Raw genomic sequence first — 20,979 nt, 5'->3', positions numbered from 1 at the left:
CTCCATCATAAGGGCCTAAAGAATCCTGCCTGCAACCTCAGAATTGTTGTAGGAAGCAGGACCCCTTGTTCCATCCTGCTGGGCTAGTTTACACCCGAAATAATCACACAGAAACTGTATTCATTTAAACACTGCCTGGCCATTAGTTCTAACCTCTTATTGGCTAACTCTCACATCTTGAGTTAACCCATTTCTGTTACTCTGTATATTACCACATGGTAGTGGCCTACCGGGAAAGATTCAGCATGTCTGTCTCTGGCAGCTCCATGGTGGTTCTCCATCTCCCTTCTTCCCAGCATTCAGTTCTGTCTACTCCACCTACCTAAGTGCTGCCCTATCAAAAGGCCAAGGCAGTTTATTCAACCAATGAAAGCAACACATAAACAGAAGAACCTCCTACACCACAGAATCCTCTGATAAGTAAGACTCTGAGATTCCCTTCTGGGAAGGAAACGGGAAAGGGGCATGTATAGCCTACCAGATGACAGACCATAGGGAAAAAAAAGGAAAAATAACCCATATCAGCCCGGCTCCTGTCCAGCTGTGCCACTTACACCCCATGAGTTAAGCAAGTTGCTTTCTTCTCTAAAACTCAGTTTCTTCATCTATTAAATGGAATGTCATACCCACCTCATGGATTGCAATGACATAAAATGTACATATGTTAATAAAAAGATAACACCAGGTAGGTAACTGGGTACTGTGTAGTCATATGTATTAGCAAGGCTGTATATCCTAACAAACTCTCAGGTTTGCCTTACTCCAGGACAATGCTCCTCTCATTTATTCATTCATGAATCATGCATGCATTCTTATCAGGTCCCCTGTGTGCCAAACCCTGGTACATGACATAGAAATACAATCACAAACACACATGACTCTGTCTTCCTGAAGCTGTGTGGAGACAGACATAGATCACCGAACAGCCAATGACTCAGTATTGGCAAGCTCTGCTGTATGCTGTGGAGTCAATAGTATTATAAACATGTAATTCTGTGAGAGGAGCTACTTTATATAAATGACCCAAGAGGGTTTTCTGAGACCTGAAGGAGAACTACGACTTGGTTAGGTGAACCTGGGGACAACAGGCCAGGCAAAGGCATAGTTGATAAAAGCTTTGGAATGAAAAGTGGGAGCCCTGTAGGGCCACTGAGATTCATTATATGAACCTGAGATGGTCTTCTGTGCCTGAAATGTTGCCATTACCCCTGCATTAGAACTTCACACAAGCTAGGAATGTTCCAAACTACAGCTGTAGAGATTTGTGTTCTCCATGCAACCTCTTCACGCTATCTCTAAGCTTCTCCCTCTCCTGTCCCTCCACTTCCTGAGCACAAGCCACAGTCAGTTTCTAGAGGTTGCTGATCAGGAGAACCACAGAGGCTCCAGATCCCTGTATCCAGAGCTTTCTGGTTCTTCCAGCCAACAGAAGTCCAGCAAGCCTTTGCCCTGGAACTTCCCTCTGTCAGGCCTTCTGCTTTAACTCTCAATGCTAAAGAAATAGTTTTACAGTGAAGAGTTTTCTTTCTACCTCTCTGTGAGCTGAAACTGGCCTAGCAAATTGGCACTTTTGTTCCCTAGTGCGATTTCAGCAGTGACTCTTTTGGACATGCTGAAAAGCCTGTCCAGCACTGGCCTCTGCTGCAGTTCTGCCTTCCAGCACAACTCAGTTACTTGAGAAGTCTTAGTTGCCTCCTTATCTCCTGGAGACAGTAGTAATCTTTGACTTCAAAAGCTCCATTGTCCTCCCCAAAAAGAACACCCCATAAATCGGGAAGGATGACATGGCACAGCCTCTCACAGGTACAGAAACCTTTCCCTTCCTGCCTTAATTGTGCCTCACAATTAAGCAGAGTGAAATTGATGAGTCTGTGGTTATGGGCTAGGGACTTGAAAACTCAGAGGTCACTATCCTAACACCATCAGAAGCCATTGAACTTAGGTCATGAGAAAGGGACCAGAGGACCTCAGGTTGTGGCAGCTTATATAAGGTCAAGGCTTCTATCCCATCACTAAAGGAAAAGGAGGTAGGGAATGGAACCAAGGTTCTTTCCTTCAAGCTGAATTTCCATGAACTCTCAGATCCAAACCCTATGTGTTGACTTTGAAGAGTTTCCCAGAATCCCTTTGGGAATATGGCTTTGACCTCCAGCCCCTGAGAATGCTGATAGTTACAGCATTGCCCTTTGCCAACATGAGTTCTTTCATCTATGGTCATGCCCCTCTCCCTGAGACAGTCTATTTCCAATGAATGACCTGTGGGGAGGGGTATAAAGGGCAAGGCCCTCATTTCAGCTCTGAAAAATTCCAAAGGTCCTCATCCTGGCTTCAGTTCTTCCTGCACACTGACCAACCCCACTGAGACTGTGTCATGGACACATCTCTGTCTGCTAAGCCTGCTGCTCTCCTTCCTTTGTCCTGGTTTTGAGTCAGGAATAAGCCTTAATAAGCCTCTTCACTGACTCCATCTACAGACAACAGAGACCACAATTTTGGACTCTGGGGCCTTATGATCCTGTGGTGGATCCCAGAAGAAGCATCCCCCTCTTGTGTTTGCAGGCTGGACCAGGCCCCTCTCAGTGACCAGGTGATGATGGAGCTCAGGACCCTGGAGACAGAGAATCCACAACTGCTAATCCACAGCACAAGGTAAGGAGTGGACACAGAATTCTGTCTGGTAAACCCAGGCCTGTTGTGGCTATTCCAGAGCTGAGGATGTGGAATAGGGTCCTGGGGTGATGGGAAAGACAAACAGAGCCAGAATGAAGTCAGGAGACTACAGCTACCAGAATGAGGATGTCTCTCTATCTGTCTGTCTGTCTGTTCGTCTATCTATCTATCTATCTATCTATCTATCTATCTATCTATCTATATATTTTTTGTGTGTGTATGCCTGCTGTATCATTTTTTAAGCAAAAACACAATCATATAGCATGCCTACTTTTTCTTCCATCAGAAAAAAAATATAAAAAATGAGGTAGTGGCTAGTCCTCTGGTATCTGCAAGTGTGACCATAGTAGATTATATTAGACAATAGTGTCCCCAGATGATTGAACCAACTAAAGCTGTCACCACACCAAGATCAGAAAGATATAAACAAAAGACTCTCAGGAAAAAATCCACTATCTGTATTACTATCCCAAACCCAATACTCAGACCCATGCCACACTGTACTCTGAGATTGAGGGGAAGCCTTGGGATGGGTAGAGTTCTCCTAGTTCAGCATATTTCAGCTCATGACCATGAATTCCATATGTTCTCAAGTTTCTAATTGTTTTGCCATACATGAAATGGAAGGAGATGCTATAGACTTAGTAAGGTCATTTGTTCATTGAACAAAAAAATCCTGTAAACCTACTGTGCATCATACATTATTTGGGCATCTGAGGGCATATTAGTGAACAAGAAAGACAAGGTCAAACATTCTTTATCTCAGTCCATCAGGGAGGAGGCACTTGTTAACCCACCGTCCAAATAACTGTACCTGGGAACCCTATGAGTGCAGTGGAGGTGAGCTCTGAAAGATGGTAAATAAGGGAAGAGCCAAGAAGGAGAAAATACCAGGCAGACAGAAGTTCTAAAGAAGAAGAGAAAGCAGCTCCTTTGAGGGACAGGAAACCATGTGTGATACCATTTGATCTGTCTCACTATCACCTGGAAACTTCACAAAAATGCAGGTTTCTTGTCCCACTCCATCGCTGCTGATTCAGAATCTCAGGTGGAATATCTTTCTTCAATGAGTTTTCAGATTTAGTAGTCTATCCAGGTGACATTTCACCACAGTGACATGAGAACCACTGGTCTAGATTAGAGCAGGAAAGGGTGACATAGGAGGGCATGGCAGGAGACAGAGCCTACAGCAAGAACTATAAACCATACTAAGAACATTCCATTTCTCCCTAGTGGAAATGAGAGGCATCCCAGAACTTCAGTCATGAAGGGGCATCTCCACCCATTTTTTATGATCATGTACTATATAGAAAATGAGATAGAAGGGACCAGACCTGAAGCAGGGATGTCTGCCAGAGGATGCTGCAGAGGTTCAGGACAATTCTTGCTCCATCCTGGGACAAGAATGGAAGTTTAGGAAGGGGGAGAGTAGTAAAAACAAAGGAGAGATTTAGAAGACACTATTTAGGTGTTTAACATTTAGAGTGAGTGATTATTAGTTTGTTTTGTGCAGCTGTAACACAATGTCTGACAGTGGGCACTTATTATAAAGAATTAAGACTATTTCTTTCATTTCTGGATACAGGGAAGGACCAGGATATGGACCCTGCATTTAGAGAACCATTCTTCCTGTTCCATCTTGTTGTGCAACTGGGAGGGCTTAGAGTGAGAGGCTAAGCTGGCTTTTGTGACAAATCCTGTCCAGGCACAGGAATCTACTCCTGTGATGTCCCTTTGTGAAGACAGAACCCTCAGGATCTTCATCTTATCAGCACTGTGGCATTGGGGATTAATTTTCTAATGAGTAAACACTAGAGGACACATTCAAATTAGAGCAAAGAAGGGGTTAAAATGATCTTTGTTCTGGCTGCATGGATGCCTGAGAGGACGGGGGACCTCATAGAGATTTGGTGAATGGAAGAAGCATGGGGTTGAGTCTAAATTCAGATGAGTTGGATATTATGTGGAGATATTGTATACAAAGCCCTGGATTCTCTGGTTTCTCTTGACAACTGAGGTAAAGAACTTGTCTGTCAACAGGAAACCATATGTGAGGGTCCCTACTAAGAACTCAGATGGAGAAGAAATGGGTGACAACCTGACTTCATTCAAGCAGCAGAGACTACAGTCAGGTATGTGACAGGTTCAGACCCAGAGCATCACGACTGGCAGATGAAGAAACATCTGTGGGGGGAAGTTATTACTTATTTATTTTATTTTATTATTATTTATAATTTCATACATATATACTCCATTTACATCATTTCCAATCCCTCCAACTATGCACTCCAAGTTCTCCTCTATACCATATACAAATTTTCAATTCATGACCTCTTCTTATTTATTATTGTTAAATATTTGTGTGTAAACATACATATATGTAAATACAACCTGATGAGTCAATTTAGTGTTGGTCAAGTATACTTGTTCTGGGATGATTGTTTAGGATTGGGTGATTGATTATGGAATTCTTTCCTGAGAAATGCTGATGTTATCCCTCTCTTAGATGCTACTATTTGCCTATAATTCTCTATCCAGGAGTGGGGCCTTATCAAATTTCCTCACCTACATTAGCATATCAATTGATGTGGTCATTGTACAGATCTTGTTAAAGCAGTGATATTGTTGAGATTTCATGGGTGCTACATCCCTGTCACACATGGAAGACATGATCGCAGATTTCCTGGAGCCAGTCATCATTTCTATCTCTGTCTCTGATATGTAACGGTACATATTCTCCACAAAGAAGAACCCCACTCCATGTGATATGTTTGACACATAAAACCTAAAGAGAATCCTATTTCTCTCTCTCCCTCAGCTGCCCCTCTCTCAAGTCTGTGGCTTGCATTGGGTTCTTTACCTGTCTCATTCTGAGCTCCTATTACCTGGGAATCACAATCCCATTGCTGCTCATACATCTTTTGAGTTATATTATTTTCCCAACCTACCCATGAAGACATGTTAGAAAATCAACATCTCTGAATCAGTAGAAAGGAAAAACAAAGACACAGGTATTGGGGTTAGGAGGTTCCTCAGAAGGTAAGCAGCAGACACAAAATTAAAAGGAACAGCAATAAAGTCTGTAGACACATTGGCTGTTAAGTACTAAGCTGGCAAACATGGAAAAGAGTTCTTCCATGGTCCAGTACTGGGAGAGGCTGAGGAGATGAGCCTGGAAAACACAGAGTGACCACTGTCTGGCCTCTTCTAGAGGAGAGAAACTCACAACTTGCACCACTGGAGTCCTTCCATCTATTTACTCCTGACTCTCTGGGAGACAAATACATTGAACCACTGGTGACTGAAGATGATTTCTGGGGCCCTACGGGGCCTGTGACTGCTAAGATGATTGACAGAGAGAGGAACTTGTACAGGTGAGTGAGCTCTGCTTAGCAAAGGCTGGCTTTCCCCAGTCCTTTTCCACAAGGGATCCGCACAGATGGCATCCACCCAGACTCTACTGTGTCTTCTCTTTTCCTCTTGCCAATCCAGGAGGCAAGACTAGGCAAGATGCTTGGGCTCTTATGAAAAGAGGGAACTTTATCATAAAAAATTTCCAAACATTTGCAAAACTGGAGAGCACAAGAACTTCCCTGTCCAATTATTCATCTCCAGCAACCATTTTTCCAAGTTGTTCCAACTACTTACATTCCCCTTTTGTCATCACTATCACAGTAGTGTGAGTCTAAGACATTAGGAGACTTCACCCACAAACATTTCATTATGCCTCCCCTGTAATTAAGACAGAACCTCATCTTCCATGACCAGTATACCATTACTACATCAATAGAGCTGGCATGCGTCCTTCATTCCATATAAACAGTCTGTGATCATTTTGTTCAATTATCTTAAATGTAGACTTTCTAGTGATTTTTATTCATGTTGTAAACAGTAACTCTTCCCTCATTATATTTGATTTTCCCTGTCTCTTAGATTTCCCTTAAATTCCTATAGTCTTTGCATTCCTACATTAGTAAAAACCACTGTGTACCCACAAGAAGCTAAGAACATCATGATTAACACAGTAGCCCTTTCCTCCAAGGGTTATAACCCATAAGTAATGAGAAATTATATTTTCAATCACGTGTCTTCCATAACCTGTTACCCTCTTCAAACAGAGTCACAGTTACCAGCTCAACTAGAGAAAGTATTACATTTACTCCCCCCCCCCAGAAACTGACGTTTGTCCACCCATCAGTCACCAAATGGGAAGTCTTGAGAAAACCACTGAAGTTCTTGGTAAAACATTGTTTCAGGGCTTTGTAGCGAAAGAATCTTACAACTGGAAACTCACTCTATAAGAATACAAAAACTAAGAACAGAAGATAAATATCAGTGATAGAGCCTTTTGCTTATCACTGTGTGTGACATTGCCTAGTGTGCAAATGTCCTGGTTTGAGCTGAAGATTTTAACACACACACACACACACACAGCCATATTTCATCAACCTTGTCATCACCACAGGAAGAGTTAACTGCCCTAGATGTGTGTTACCTGTAGGTTTGCTATAGATCACTCAGTACTCAAAGGTCTATAAAATAGTGTTGTTAATACCCCTATGTACAAATGAGGAAACAGATTTGTTGATTAAATAACTTAGTCAAGGATACACACAGAGATAGCAGAGGAACAAGAGCCCAGAATCAATCATCTGGTTGAAGTCTGTTGTGTCCCTAGTCATGCACTGGATGTGCATCTGTAGCACAACTAATAAAAACTCAGAGACAGATATTGGGATTCAACCTGAAGGTCAGAAAAGTAAAACAGTCAGCCACTGGCTCTTACCTCTATCTCAGTCCAAAAATGGTGATCCTGCCTCCAGAAGTCCTTAGGATGAGACTGTGTGTGAAAGCTGTCTCCTCCTGTCTTTTTTTTAAGTTTGTCGTTAAATTTTTTTCTTTCTTTCTTTCTTTCTTTATTTATTTATTAAAGATTTCTGCCTCTTCCCCACCACCGCCTCCCATTTCCCTTCCCCTCCCCCAATTAAGTCCCCCTCCCTCGTCAGCCCAAAGAGCAATCAGGGTTCCCTGCCCTGTGGGAAGTCCAAGGACCACCCACCTCCATCCAGGTCTAGTAAGGTGAGCATCACTGCCTAGGCTCCCAGAAAGCCAGTACGTGCAGTAGGATCAAAAACCCATTGCCATTGTTCTTGAGTTCTCAGTAGTCCTCATTGTCCACTATGTTCAGTGAGTCCGGTTTTATCCCAGTCTTTTTCAGACCCAGGCCAGCTGGCCTTGGCGAGTTCCCAATAGAACATCCCCATTGTCTCAGTGTGTAGGTGCACCCCTCGCGGTCCTGAGTTCCTTGCTCGTGCTCTCTCTCCTTCTGCTCCTGATTTTGACCTTGAGATTTCTGTCTGGTGCTCCAATGTGGGTCTCTGTCTCTGTCTCCTTTCACCGCCTGATGAAGGTTAATATTCAGGAGGATGCCTATATGTCCTCCTGTCTTATACTCTTCTTTAGGGCTGGGATTAAAGGCGTGCACCACTACCGCTAGGTTTCTATGGCAAACTAGTGTGGCTACTAGATTTAAAGGTATGTGTCACCACTGCCTGGTCTAAAGGACTGACCAGTGGAACTGTTTTACTCTGATCTTCAGGCAAGTTTTCTTTTATTAAAATACAAATGAAATATCACTACATGTACCCAGCAGATTATCAGGGCTGGTGTTCACTGGTGTCTGCCTCTCCCTCTTCTAGAGTTCAATTCCCTATGCCTGGTTCCTACAACTGTCCCAACATTGGACTTCGCTTTGTGGTGACAAGGGCAGTGACCATCGAGATTGGATTCTGTACCTGGAGCCAACACCTGGACAAGACTGACTTGTGGCACAGGCACATGGTGGCTGGGCCTCTGTTTGACATTAAGGCTGAGCAGGGAGCTGTGGCTGCTGTATACCTCCCTCACTTTGTGGCTCTCCAAGGTAATCAAGGGAAGCATGAGGAGTAGGTCGTTGCTAATCAGGAGACATGACAAGTCATTTAGCAGACTATAGAATGATACATGATGTGGAAAGTTCTCTCTCGTGGCTTCCTTAGTGAAACAGAGCAGGCTAAAAAGGTGGAAAAAGATATTTCCTCAGTCCCTCTTTCTGATGTATCTTCTTTGAAGATGTCTCTTATGACTTGATTTCTGTTTTTTCTAAAGAGTTACCTTTGTGGAAATTTATGTCCTCAGTTGTAATATTAACTGTAATTTCTTAAGTGCTATTTATACAACATATATCTCCATAACTCAACAAGAATCATAGAATAAAGTGAGTAAGTTGAAGAAATTGTTGTCAAGAAAAACTAAAGGAACTAACAAAGACCATTTTGGCACCCTGGGTCTACCAACACTGTGAGTTATTACACTTTAACAGGAAAGGAGAAAATGATGTCACCAGACTCCTTTTGAGAACTAGAACCAAAGAATAAGGATATATTAAGAAAAGAGGGGCTCTCATAAAGTGTCCCAACCTCAGACATCTCCAAAGATCCCTTCTGAAAATATTGTAATAAATACAAGATTCCCAGTGAAAGATTTCATAAAGAAATACATTACTACAGGTTTCTGTAGTAATGTATGTCTGGACTGAGACAGGAGAATTAAGATTTCGAGAGCATCCTGAACTACACAGCCAGACTCTGCCTAAAAATGGAAAAAGCAAACAGGAAGAAAAAGAGAACCAATTGCTTTAAAATTGGTTAGTGAGACTGACTTCCTCTCCTGCTTCAAGCAACACAGAAATAAGCCTACCATAAAGACCAGGAGAATCAAGCTCATGACCAGACAAAGACTGTGGTTTTTCATGGTATGAAAGTAATGAGCATCCAAAAGAGAGGAGACCTGACAGATGTCTCCAAAGTTGGTTTTGTCTCATAATGTAAAATACAACACAATTTTAAAGATCCCCATAGTCTTTAATAATTCCAGTTTAAAAATCTATAAAATCTGCTTCACACCAGAGACTCAAGGCAATGTCTTAACTATGAATTCCTACGCAATAGAAAAGTTACTTGCTTTAGCATAAAATGGCACAGAATAAACATTGCCCTGTTAAAAAAAATGGAAAAATCAGGGTATCCTAAGGAATAATCAGACCACAGAAAGACAAACTCCATTAGCATAAACACCAAGCTCTGCAGTTTCATGTCTAGCTATGGAGCTCATTTTTTTAATTAATTAATTTATTTATTTAAAATGTCCACCTCCTCCCATCCCATTTCCCTCCTACTCCCCCACTCCCTTTCCCTCTTGCTCTCCAGTCCTAAGAGAAGTCAGGGTGCCCTGCCTTGTGGGAAGATCAAGGCCCCCCACCCCTCCATCCAGGTCTAGGAAGGTGTGCATCCAAACAGACTAGGCTCCCAAAAAGCCAGTCCATGCAGTAGAATCAAAATCCAGTGTCATTGTCCTTGGCTTCTCATTTAGCCTCCACCGTCAGCCACATTCAGAGAATCTGGTTTAATCACATGCTCGTTCAGACCTGGAGCTCATTTTGTAATTCACTGGGCTCCAAAGGGTTTATGTAGTTCAATTACTCCAACTTTTACCACATAAAAAACACATAACCTCTCTGTTGGACCACCTGTCTACTTGCCTACAACATTCTTCATCAGAAAAATAAATGTTATTCTGGATTCTCCAATATTTTAATATTTCTGTTACAATGTAGGCTTCATCTTTCAAAACTTCATAGAATGACCTCTTAGAACCTCCATGCTAGATATTTGACTCAGGCACATTGCTGGGCTTCAGCTACTATCAGAAACTGTATAGCATGACTCAATTGCCCATCAATCTAGCATCTTTCATGCCTAAAAAGCTAGAAGGATGATACTGCTAATTTCTGCTGACAGCTTGAGATGTAGCCTGGCTCTTCTCCCCTGGTTAGCAGCTGTAAGATGTGCTAATCATGGAGAAACACTTCCTTGGGCATTTGTCTTTGTGGAACATGAAAATCATCACTTGAGGCTCTCAGCCTTTAAATCAATTTGAATCTTCATAAATTGAAGCCTATGAAGAGTAAGATTTTGTCGTCAGGACACCTCTTTTATTGCCATGTTGCAGTGCAGCTTTCCCTCCATTCTTATCTCTAACAATTACAACAGATTTTTAACTACATTTCCTGCTTTGAAATTTCTCCTACCACATTATTCCTTTATCATTGATTCATCTTTACTCACATCCAGGGAATTTGTACAATGAAACTAGACTCTTGGCCAAACTGTCTCATGAATGTATCCTTTTACAGTTCCCAGCAGAAACGGTGTTCCTCTCTGAAACCTTGTAAACTGTTTCCACTGCCTCTCTTAGCATTCTTGTCTTTCCTATTTACACAGGAATGTCCCCATATGCACTGATCTCAACATGGAAGGGCTTTTCTAGTCCTAAGTACCAAACTCTTCTACATTCCAGCCACAAAACAATTCCAAAGGCATAAGAAGCACATGATGAGGATTTTACAGCAACTACTCAACTCCTAGTATCAATTTTCTGTTCATGTTCATTTTCTTGTAGATCAAACAAAATACCTGAGCAAAGAAACTTAGAGAGTTATTTTACCACAAAGTTCAAAGGAACAGTTCTTCATGACATGAAAGTCTGAGAACATGGATCTTGCAGTGCCTGGTAAATTTGTGTCAGCAGAGGAGCAGAGAACAATAAATGCTTGTGCTCATGTGACATACTCCATTTTGCACAGTCCTGGATGCTAGTCAATGGAATGGTGCCATGTACAGTGGAAAGTCTTTCCAACACAACTAATCCTATCAAGATAATCTTCTCTTCTCATGCCCTGAGGCCTATCTCCGAGCTGATTCTAGATCATCACATTCTCATTTGACAGTAATCATTTTAGGGATCCATCCAGCATTGTCCTTAATGGACAATGATAACTACACTTGGGTCTCTTAAGCAAATTCTGTGATAGACACATCAGCAGACACTGAAGATGGCAATGTCAGCACCTCAGAGAAGCTTCTGGGTATCAAGGTTCTGACAGTGGCATCTGAGGCTGTATTTTTATAGCACACATGGATGAGGCTATCAAGAACCCCCTCTCTACTGGGACGGTTCCCCCAGCAGCTATCCAGGGACACAGCCAAGGCTGCTTCAATGAGAGGCAGTATGTATGAGTCACCACTGGCAGCAGGGCATGCTAACACTCCCTGGCATGGTGAATTGATGGTGAAGAAATGGTAGATTGGTCTACTGTGTTCATTGAGGATTAATTAATAAAACTTAAGTTTTGTTTACAGTTTTTCCAATAAGCATAAAAAACAAATAAATAAAAACTAAAAAGGCATCATGACCAAGGCAATTTTTACAAAAAATGTCTTGTTGGGGTTTACAGTTTTAGAAGGTGAGTCCATGACCATTATGGCAGAAAGCATGCAGGCTTGGCACTGGAGCAGTAGATGAGAGCTTATGTCCTTCTCTACAAGGGGAAAAAAGAGAAATGAAACTGGGAATGACATGAACTTTTAAACCTCAAAGCCCAGGCCAGTATCACATCTCCTCCAGAAAGCCACACACCCTAATTCTTCAAAAAAGGTACTGCCAACTATGGGGCAGGGAAGCATGTTTTCATTCAAACTACCACATTCATTCTAAATCCTAAGGGTGTAATTCCCCAGTCAACTATGGCTCAATGGAAATACTAAATCTACATCTCTTTAATCTGTTGTTTCACAGAGGGACTGGTGGATACCTCCTTGTTCCGTGTGGCTCACTTTCAAGAACATGGGATGGTCCTAGAAATGCCAGCCAGGGTGGAACAGTGCTACACAGTCTTGGAAAATCCAAGTTTCTCCTCAGTGGGAGTTCTACTAAGAGTAATTCCTGCTATCAGGCACCTCATCCCCATCACTTCCATCACACTGATCTACTATCATCTCAATCATGAGGAAGTTACCCTTCATCTCTACCTGGTCCCCAATGACTGCACCATTCGGAAGGTGACATTGAGTACTACAAAAATTAGGTCAGGGTGGGTTTTCAGAAATCCTGAGGCATAGCAAGTGAGCTCCTTAGAAAGAATCTCACTAAGATTGTGGATTCGTTATATAAAGGGAACCTGGGTATATGTTCTTCTATCCTCTTCTTGGCCTCCTCACACCAGAGTCTCCCCAAACTGACTTTAATGCCTCTTTTCCAATGACTGCACAGCCTTTTATGGCCTCCTTCCACCCATTAGAAGGATGGGAATGTTCCTTATCCATCATGTAGCCAACACCCGTATCCTTTGTCAGAGACCCTGTTCACACCATGAAAATGACAGGAGGTAATAATTCAACTGTCTACGTGGCATGGCACAAAGTAGAAGGGTTCCCAAGGAGTGTCATCGCACCTATCCCACACAAATGTGCTGACCTGCCACCTCACCTTATTCAGACCTGATGTACCCACCCAAAAATCTTGCTAAATCACTGATGTAATATTCCTTAGGCCATTGATGATGAAGAAGAAATGAAGTTTCAGTTTGTGAGAATAAACAAGCCACCACCAATAGACTCTCTTTACATTGGCTCCCGCTATATTGTGTCTGCTTCAAAGAAGCTGGAAATTATCCCAATGGTGAGCATCCTTGTGTTTTATAATCTTCAGAGTCAGATGCCAGGCTTTGTGGAAAGCAGTATAAGGTTCTACACAGGAATTTAATACAGCACACAGGAAGGAGCCAATCTAACATGGAGAGCAAACTCTGACTTAGACTGTGTAAGTAGAACTTTCAGGTTGAGCTCTCACTCATCCATAGACGTTAGATTTGAAACCTGAAATGTGTCCTACAGATGTAAATATTTAAACACTTGGTCCCTGGACAGTGCTACTATTTTGACAGTCTGTGAAAAAAAAAGATGTGAGGCCAGGATATCAGAAGCAGTTCATTAGAACCAGGCATTAAGGATTATAGCTGTGTCCTACTCCCCACATTAGACTTGTTGATTTCTGATCCTCTGGGATATAGAGAGCCATACCACAAGCTCCTGCCACTGAGAATAGAGCCCCAGATTCCAAAAATTCCACACCATGAAAGTAAACAACATAAACTCTTTCTTAAGTTACTTCCTATCAAGTTTTAGTAACAGTAATGAGAAAATAAATGAACATGATGAGATCTCAGCCTGGGTCTTCAACCTTCCAGATAAAGATGTGTGTTCAAAGTAGTGGGTAGTCTCAGTGAAAAGGATAGCCAGTGTTTAATGTGTGAGTAAGATCAAGAAATCATAGGGGTGGGGACAGCTCTCCTTAAGAAGATGAGTAGTTGATTCTCACACAGTAATTCTTTTCTCTGTTCAGGAACTGGAGCTGTGCTACCGGAGCCCTGGGGAATCCCAGCTCTTCTCTGAGATCTACGTTGGCCACATGAGTTCAGGGTTTAAACTGCGAATCAGAGACAAGAAAGAAAAGAAACTCAAATGGGAGGCCCTGTTGAAACCAGGTAAAATTACTTTAAGGCCAGAGACCCCACAAAAGTAGAAGACAATGAATTAGGCAGGTTTATATTCACCGTTTCTTATGCCACAGAACAGCCAGATCAGTTATGACACTTTTGCTAGATCCCTAACAGGTGGTCTGACCGCAGTTGAAATTTTAACACTGTATTAATTAGCTTTCCCATTGTGGCAAACTACTTGAGGAAAAAAAAACTTTTAAAGAAAAAATATGTTTTTGAATCATGGTTTTAAAACCAAGTTTCAGTCCATGGTCATCTGCCTCCATCTCTTTGAGTCTGAGGTGGAATAGAATACCATGGAGTGGGAGCTTGTGAGAGAGGAACCTGGTAGCTCTTAAGTTAAGAAGGGGAGGGAAAGGGAGAGAGATGGGGAAGGAGGCTAAAAGAAGGGGGAAAGAGAAAGAGAAAGAGGAGGCAAGAAAAGGAGAAGGAAGAAAAGAAGCAAGAGGAAGGAAAGAGGAAAAAATACAAGTTATTCTCTTTTGGGACAAGACTCCAGTGACCTATTTTCTTCAACTATACACTCATATAATTTTCACTACTGTTCTCAGTACTCACACATTTATGACTGTATTCGTGTATGAGTTCCTTCCCAAAATTACAATCTTCATGACCATTCATCTCTGATGTTTTCAAGATCACGTAGACAAGAGAAAATGGTTAAAATTATGACATTTCTTGAGTAAAGCCAACAATGCTAAAACCAAACTCCCCTAATCAGTACCTCTGTGGATGCCCAGCCTTATCGGAAGTCAAAGAGTGGTACATTTCTGCTCCTGAGCAGCTAGGAACAGGCTACACATGTGATCAAAGCATAGACTTTGCTCAGCCTTGAATGACCTGCCTCAGCATCAGCCAGGGTTTAATCTCACTTTAGCATTTATTCATCAGGTAACCTTGGAAAATAACTCATTTGAGTCTGACCTTCCTCACCTGTAAACTGAAGATAAGAAGGAGTAGGATGGTTCGGAAGGTTAAATGTATTCATAGACATAGTGTGATCCTTAGTCAATGGGGAAAATTATGTTATTTTTCTTTATATTAAGCCGACCTCTTCCACATATTTTTCTTAATTCTGCTCTTTGGGACTCATTAAAAATCTATTCCTTTCCATGTGGAAAAGTATTCAGCAATTGGAAGATTGTAATCATGGCTCGTTTGCATCCTCAAATTTACATCTTGTTCTTAAAATTCATGGTCATCAGGCACTTTCTTCATTAGATGTTCCAGTTTGTCTACAAGTCATGATGAAAAATGGTCTAGCTAGCATGGAGTATAGGCAATATTATTCTTCCTTTATACAAATGGAACCAGGGTTTCCAATACTACAAATTAAATTCTTCAGATGACTTTCCAAAACTGTTAGAACACAGTGAATTGAGGGTTTTCTCAAACCCTTTGGGCTTATACATGAGCTGAAATTTATTAACCTCCTTCCCTTGATGTGAAAATCAACTCCCTGTTCCGATGTGCTCAGTATTGCTTCATCTTGATTTTGAAATCAAATTCAGAACACAGTTTTATGACATGTGACTGTTCAAGGTCAAACAATGACAAGAAAGTAGCTTTCTGTTCAGACTTATATGTCAAATGATTTAAACAAGCAAAGAACTTGGTTAGTTCTCCATGAAGAATTTAGTCTAGGATAAAATTGAGGCTGTAATCATTTGGGAGAAATATCCATCGCTTATTTACATGTCTTCTCTCTCTATGATGATAGGTCTGCTCCTTGGATTTTCTTTGTTTGTAAGGAAAAGTTCATCTTCCAGATTATATTATAATTTCTGTAGTTTATTCTCAAAATCTCAGGCATGGGTTGGGGTTTCACAGAGAGCACTGAATGTTAGTGAAAAACATCATTACAGATGCTTCATCCCTCCTTTATTTCAGGAGATATCAGACCTTCATTGCCCAGGATCTCTCCAAACACCAAAGGTTAGTAAAAAGTGTAAGAGCTCAGAAAAGGCAACATTATTCTTCTGGTAGATCATCTAACCCTTGAGAAAAGGGTAGTGAGAAAGGAGGGAGTCATAATTTCCAAATCTCAGTAGGACAACCAGGAATAGTGTATGCCCAGGGCAGAGTTCTTTCTTGTACCTTGTTGCTTCCCATGGAGAAAATAACTCTATCCACTCCCAGCCTGAACACCCTACCATGAACCCTTCTCCCTGGTCAGGCAGAGTATCAGACTAGTAACTGGCCTCAGAAAAGGTAAAGATATTTTTCAGATGAACTTCCAGAGGAAGAAGAAAACCATTGGTGCAGATGAGGTATGTGGAAAGAGCAAGAAGTGGGCAGCCAGTAGGAGAGTCCAGAGAAGAGCTTTTCTATGTTCAGTGTTAGTTTTCATCCCTAGATGCTGCTGCCTCACTACCCTTTGTGGACCAGCATAGGGAGCAGCTGGTGGCCCGAGTGACATCAGTGGACCCTCTCTTGGACAAGCTGCATGGTCTGGTACTGAGTGAAGAGGAGTATGAGGCAGTGCGGGCTGAAATCACCACCCAAAACAAGATGCGGAAGCTCTTCAGCATCAGTAGGTCCTGGACCAGGGCCTGCAAAGACATAATTTACCAAGCTCTAAAGGAGACACATCCTCACCTAATCATGGACCTCTTTGAGAGGTCAAGTGGGATCTCTGTGGAATCCCTACATCTTAGTAGCTGAGGGGTGAGCACTCTCCTTTGATTTCTGCCTCTGCCTCACCTTCCTTTGACTCTAAGTTTCTAAATCCATAAACCAGTGGCTATAGTGTTGCCTTTCTGACAGCCCTACTTCCAGGACACCTCTTACAAATGCAAATGCTCCCTCTTTGCCTTCTTCATCCAGGTGTTCATATGGGATAAACATCTAAAAAATCCTGCCAGTTAAGCCAACAAGTCTATTCAGGCCTTGTCTAGTCTGCTGTTATGGCCTGAGTGGCCAGTCTCAAAACCACCTGATCCACCATGATACTTTCATGTCTAGGGAACTTGGGAATGGAGACAATGAGATGATACTTTTTCTTGGAAAGTAAATGTCTAATAAATAGTAAAGGAAAGGAGCTTCTTAAACATTTCCCTACCCTCAGAGTTTTCCTTATTGCTTCTATTTCTATTTTCAGGTCTTAAATACTTTATTCATTTCTGTCCACTGTTTGTTTGTGTTTTCCTGGATTTTTTTATTAGATTCATTCATTTCCTCATACTCATTGCATTTTTCTGAATTTCTTTAATGAATTTATTCATTTTCTCCTTGAGAACTTCTATCATTTTCCTTGCTTTATTAATTAAAAGTTTCATTTATTTTACATCCTGATCACAGTTTTCCCTCCCTTCTCTCTTTCTGTTCCCTCTGCCTGCCTCCCTTCTATGTCCCCATCCACTGCTCCTCCATCTCAGTTCAGAAAGGGGCAGGCCTCTCATGGGCATCGTCAAGTTGAAGGAGAACCTATATCCTCCTCCAGCATCAAGGCTGCGCAAGGCAACCCAGCATGGGGAGTAGGTTCCCAAAAGCAAGCCTAGGCCCGGGGGTCAGACCCTGCTAGGAGACACAAACAGACCAAGCTATACAACTATCGCATACATGTAGAGGGCTTAGGTCAGTCCCATTCAAGATCCTTAGCTGTCAGTTCAGAGTCATAAACTCCCAGGAGCTCAGGTCAGTTCTCTGTGTGTTCCTTCATTATAACCTTGAGCATTCCTGGCTCATACAATCCCTCCTTCCCAGTGCTTGACTGTGTATCTCTGTATCTGCTCCCAGTAGTTACTGGATGAAGGCTCTGTGATGACAGTTAGGGTAGTCATTAATCTGATTACAGGAGATGTCTAGTTCAGCACCCTCTCTAATACAGGGTCATCCTAGTGTGTTCCTGGGAGTTTATCTGGCACCAGATTTCTCCTTTACTCCAAAATTCCCCCTCATCAAGACATTTCTTTCATTATACTCCCTCTCCATGCCCCTGCTACAGGCCACAGGATTATATATGTGAGATCTCAGTTGACAAAATCACTAGGTTGACTAACCAGGATCATCCCACATTCTGTGGGAGGGCACCCAATTTACAGAGTTTGGGGAATACTTGTCTTTTAAATAGTCATTGTCATTTCTGTAAAACCCTTGTGAAACCATAGTGCTCCCCTTTTCCATAGTGGGATTTGTCCCCACAACCTCAACAGTATAATAATCAGTTATTGGTCATAACTGTCACTTATGGTAAACTGGATGACCTTTTCCCACACCCCCTACACCAAGGGACCCTGATATGTAAGTATTCATATAGTCAAAGAAACCTTTGTTCTCACAGTCAAATCTACATAAGCTTAGAAGCTATTCCCACACTTACATTTTATGCAGGACATCTGTAGTTGGGAGGCCACTTGTACCTCTGAAATAATTCCACAGAAACCATTTTAACTAAATCACTGCTTGGCCCATTAGCTCTAGTGTCTTATCGGCTAACTCTTACATAATAATTTAACTCATCTCCATTAGTATGTGTATCACCACATGACTGTGGCTTACCAGCTAAAGTTCCCAGCATCTGTCTCAGGTGGCAGATCCATGGCTTCTCCTGACTCTGCCCTTTTTCTCCCAGCATTCAGCCTAGCTTTCCCTGCCTACCTAAGTTCTGCTTTGCTACAGGTCCAAAGAAGCTTCTTTACTCGTTAATGATAATCACAGAACACTGAGGGGGCTCCCACAGATAGCCAACAAGAAAGGAGACTTGCAAGTAGACCACATTTGGAACCTCAAAAGACAGACACTGAATAGAAACACACAACATGTTTGCCCTCACTGATACGCAGGACTTTGCAGCCCTGAATTCTTGAACAGCCAACTCAGGGGAGAGCAACCTATTGATTCCTATTCTACCCTAACAGGCCATTAATATTCTGCACTTGGCTTCATCTCACTTTCACTGATACAAGATCTTAACCTAGGAAATTAACTGTTTGCCTTTACCCCTAGAGATACAGGAAAAAACATTGTAACACTTAACCAGCCCCAGAGAAAGGAATTCCTTCTCATTGGGGCATCAGTGGTATAAGGGCCCTGCCATTTAACCCAGAGCTGACTGGGAGATTCCCTTTAATGAGCTAGAATTTAGTAAAAATGCTAATGCGGATCAAGTGCACATTTTCCTTCCTCAGTTTAGACTTGTTGCCATGGTTACCACAACTCAGCTGTGTTCTCCCATCCCCCACAGAAGAAAGCAGAAGAAAAACAGCAATGCCGTGTTTTCTTCCCATAATTTCTATATTTATCAATCACAAGCTTCTAAAATAACTAGTCACACAAATGTAGTTTTACATACTAACACACCTTCTCCCCTCTTAGAAATCATGGTCCCTTACACTATTTACTCTTGCTACTTCTTAAGTTGTCCAGACATTTTGTCATGTCCCCTTTGAGACATAAGGTGCCCACTTGTTGAACGAGGAGGGTGGCCCTTGGTTCCCTGCTGGCCGCCCAGCTAGCTTACACCCAAAATAATCACACAGAAACTGTATTTATTTAAACACTGCCTGGCCCATTAGCTCTAACTTCTTATTGGCTAACTCCTACATATTAGTTTAACTCATCTCCATTAATGTGTATAACCACATGACTGTGGCTTACCTGCCAGATTCTAACCAGCATCCATTTCAGTCAGGAGATCCATGGCTTCTGCCACTCTGCCCTTCTTCCCAGCATTCAGTTCTGTCTAGACCAAGGCAGTTTCTTTATTCAACCAATGAAAGCAACACATAAACAGAAGGACCTCCTACACCATTTTGTCAGATCTTATCTGTTTTCTTGGCCCTGATAAATGCAGGCCTGGTATCCTTGCTATTGCCAGAGTATTGTTGAAGCCTACAGAAATGGGTTCATTCTACTTTGACTAATGGTCAGAGAGTTCAGGCTCATTCTTGCTTCTTCAAGGTTATGACAAAAGTTTAACCCAGGGTGTAGCTGTCTATAGGATGCTAGGCCTAAGGTATGATTACTACATGTCTTGCCTAAACAATAGAATACCTAACTCATGATATAATTACTTGATGTTTAGGTTACTAAAGAGCTAATTTTCTGTTTGTTCTTTGTACCAGGATAAAAAAGTCTTTTGCCTTCTCCCCCCACCATTTTGAATTGTATTGGGGTATATAAAACATATGAAAAATAAACATGGGCATATTCTGTATTCATTGGGTTGCCTCCCTCACTTTATCCTATGTCTCTGTCTACTTTTGTATTTTTACTTTCTCTGCTTGCCATTTCTTTATCCTCATGTCTTCCTCCAAGCACAGATAAATAAACCAGGTGGGAACTGGCTGATGGTTTCACACAGTAATGGGATACAGCACAAGAGAATTGCTAATTATGTCTGTGTGGGTATATTAGCTTGGAGTCTTGTGGGATTGAGGAACAACTTTTTTTGAAGAATAGAGACATGAGAAAAATATGTATATGACCTGATTTGTTCACCCTCAGATCAATTTAGTCAGCTCCCTCACTTGCTGTAAACCATTCTGTTTCAACCCTGAGGGGACACCAAGTCTGGCACTTGGAGACCTTCCTACTTCAACCTGACCAAATCCATCCCTTATGTTCCTATCCCCCCATTCCCCTCTATACCCACCTCCGTTTACCTAGGAGAGTTCATCTGTTTCTTTATCCAAGCACAAATTGTGCTTCCCTCTTAGTGTCCTCCTTGTTACCTAGTCTCTTTGTGGCTGTGATTGTAGCCTGGTTATCCTTTACTTTACACCTAATATCCAATTATGAATGACCAGATACAATGTTTGTATTTCTGGGTATGGGATATCTCACTCAGAACATTTTTTTTCTTGTTTCATTAATTTGCCTGCTATATATTGTCTTTATTATGTTATGTGTGTTCCTTGTATCTCTGATCT

At 41.8% G+C, this 20,979-nt stretch overlaps 1 pseudogene; it reads left to right on the top strand.

The window, feature by feature from the left end:
* LOC121445424 overlaps nucleotides 1-16,827 on the top strand; it is a 30,289-nt pseudogene extending 13,462 nt beyond the window's left edge.
* Nucleotides 16,828-20,979: the final 4,152 nt, after the last annotated feature.

Source organism: Microtus oregoni, unplaced genomic scaffold (genome assembly GCF_018167655.1).
Source record: "Microtus oregoni isolate MIOR12 unplaced genomic scaffold, Mior012 000188F_ref0000398, whole genome shotgun sequence".
Taxonomy (NCBI): domain Eukaryota; kingdom Metazoa; phylum Chordata; class Mammalia; order Rodentia; family Cricetidae; genus Microtus; species Microtus oregoni.
The sequence above is the reverse complement of the archived record's forward strand: the minus strand, read 5'-3'. Positions and strand labels throughout refer to the sequence as shown.